Genomic DNA, 2,754 nt, shown 5'->3' with positions numbered 1-2,754 from the left:
GCCCTGGGACCGCATCTGCGGAGCTAAGGTCATATCTGCGACTTTTTATTTAATGGCCAATTTCTGCACCTGGGGTCTCCAACTCGCAGATGCGGTTCCGCTTCCGCGGAAAATCTCCCGCATCTGCGGAACCTGCTGACCTCCCTCAATTTCGCTTTTGCGGCCTATTAGCTGCTTTTGCGGTGCCGCACCTGCGGAACCTAAACCGCAGGTGCGGTTATGACAGAACCAGCAGGTGAAGCTGCAACTTAAATTCCAAAATCTTTCTGTCAACCATCCGAAATCATCTCGAGGCTTCCGGGACCTCAACCAAAGGCACCAAAAAGTCACAACCCACTACCTAAACTTGTACCAATCCTTAAAACACCTAAAACAACATTGAAACCTCGAATTAACCATGGATTCAAGCCTAAGAACTCCAAAATTCTCAAAATACTCTTTCGATCAAAAAGTCTATCAAACCCCGTCCAAATAACCTGAAGTTTTACACACACGCTGTATTCAACACTACGGAACTACTCCAACTTCCGGAATTCCATTCCGAGCCTCGGATCAAAATCTCACTATCAGACCGGAACTTCTAAAATTCAACTTTCGGCATTTCAAGCCTAATTTAGCTATGGACCTCCAAAACACAATCTGAATACTCCCCTAAGCCCGAGATCACCTAACAAAGTTAATGGAACCATCGTATTTCCATTCCGAGGTCGTCTTCACATTGTTCCGACTATGATCAACTTTCCAACACTTAAGCTCTCATTTAGAGACTAAGTGTCTCAAAACTCTCCAAAATTCGACACGAACAACCCGGCAAATCAAAATAGCTAAATTAAACTTGGGGAAAGCAGTTAATAGGGGATCAGAGCGTTAATTCTTAAGACGACCGGCCGGGTCGTCACATAATCCATAAGTGCTCATACTCATGGCAACTTCAAAGCAAAATCAACCCAATAAGAATGGTGATAAAAGACATGTCGTAATAATATTCCATATAATAGTTTTACCCAAAAACCAAAAAAAAAGCTTCACATTTCAAATTGTAGGTAGTATTATTTACAAACTAATAGTCAATGAGCTAAAAGATTTACTTAGTCAGGTGAAAGTTCAATAGTTCATTGTTGCAAAGAACCTCCTTAAAGAAAAGATATCGACAAAAACAGATTTAGGTGATGCCTTCAGGCCTTACATTATCTAACTTTCATGTCCTTTATTTGAGGAATATGTTGTTTTGTTTCAATGTATTTTCCTAAAAAAGATATAAAAGTATTGCTCTAAAACTTCTTTTTTATTATGTGATTCTTTCCTTCAACCAGGCTTGATCAATTATATTAATATATTGGAAAAGAATATAACACAATCAACATAGACTTCTATACGCAATTCAATCCACGAGATCCCAAACCAATCCATTGCCATAATAGATCCAAATTCAAATATCTTAGAGATGTTGCCGAAAAAATTTCTAATTTCTTAAAACTCTATTCCGGGTAGTTTTACCCTCTTATCAAGATGATTATCTGTAATGTTCTAGCTCTTCGAGTAAAGCAAGTTTTTAAGGTAAGTTGATGATATTTGTTATAGGAAGTTACGTTGAGCACATGACCTAAAACAACAGAGGAAGTGTAGACTTTTAATCAGAGAACTAAGAAAACATAGACAATGAGATGATCTTAGGATTGATACTCTAAACATAGGTTTAGAGTGAGGGATTTAGCAAAGAAATAAGCCAATGTCATTTGGAAATTAGATTTCGCCAAACCTGTCATTCACAACACAGACTATTTTATGATTGGTCTGTTGAAATTGTAAATGAAAAGGAAGAACAATAGAAAGTTCAACTCCAAACGCATTTTCTATTTGGTTCTTTAAACAGCAATATAAGACAATAGTTCACAAGAAGTTATATTTCAAACATAAAAACTTATACGAGATTTGGTTCACAACTTGAGGTTCAATCATCTGATAAAATGAACTTATGGTAATATATTAATATGAAGACTGAGAATTTTGCTTTTGGTTTGACAAACCACCAACTGCATATAAATCTTGAATTAACTAAAAACGTTTATCTCCTTGGAGGTGTAGAAGCTATTAGTGCCTTAAGGTCTAATGTTTATGATCCTGAAATAGATCTCAGTACAAAGCAACATGTATTGAGACATGAATATCAGTCCAAAATAACAAATTAGGGACCAAACTTGTATGAAGCAATGTTGGTAGTTTCAGCAGTTCTGACAACATTCTAGAATTCAATTAAAGCTAAGAGTTATGAACCAAAAGAACAGGAAATAAAGGAATATATCAAAATGGTTAACTGCCTTGGCTTCATAAAATAGTTGAAGCACAATAATCTGGTAGACTTCTTCTACTTGACTCAACAATAAGACTCCAATGAAGTACCTGAGTCGGGGAAAAGATAGGGATAACAGCTCCGCATATTGGACTCGGACTCCCAGCTGGTATCCCCATCTTTTCCCCGACTCATGTACTTCCTTCTTATGTCCGTTCGAGGACGAACGGTTGTTTTAGAGGTGGAGAATGTGATTACCTTGTCATCACCTATTTTTAAAATGAATTCTACATTTCGAGGCCTTAAAAACCTCTTTCTGTATCACCTCAATTTGCGTGCGCAGTCCGAGGCGTAGTCGGAAAGCCAATATGTGAAAATCTATGAAAAATGATAAATTTTGACTATAAAATGAATTGATTTGACTTCGGTCAATATTTTAGGTAAACAGACCCGGACCCGTGATT

The sequence above is a fragment of the Nicotiana tabacum genome, chromosome 11 (assembly GCF_000715075.1).
Source record: "Nicotiana tabacum cultivar K326 chromosome 11, ASM71507v2, whole genome shotgun sequence".
Lineage (NCBI taxonomy): Eukaryota > Viridiplantae > Streptophyta > Magnoliopsida > Solanales > Solanaceae > Nicotiana > Nicotiana tabacum.
This window is presented reverse-complemented; position numbering follows the sequence as displayed.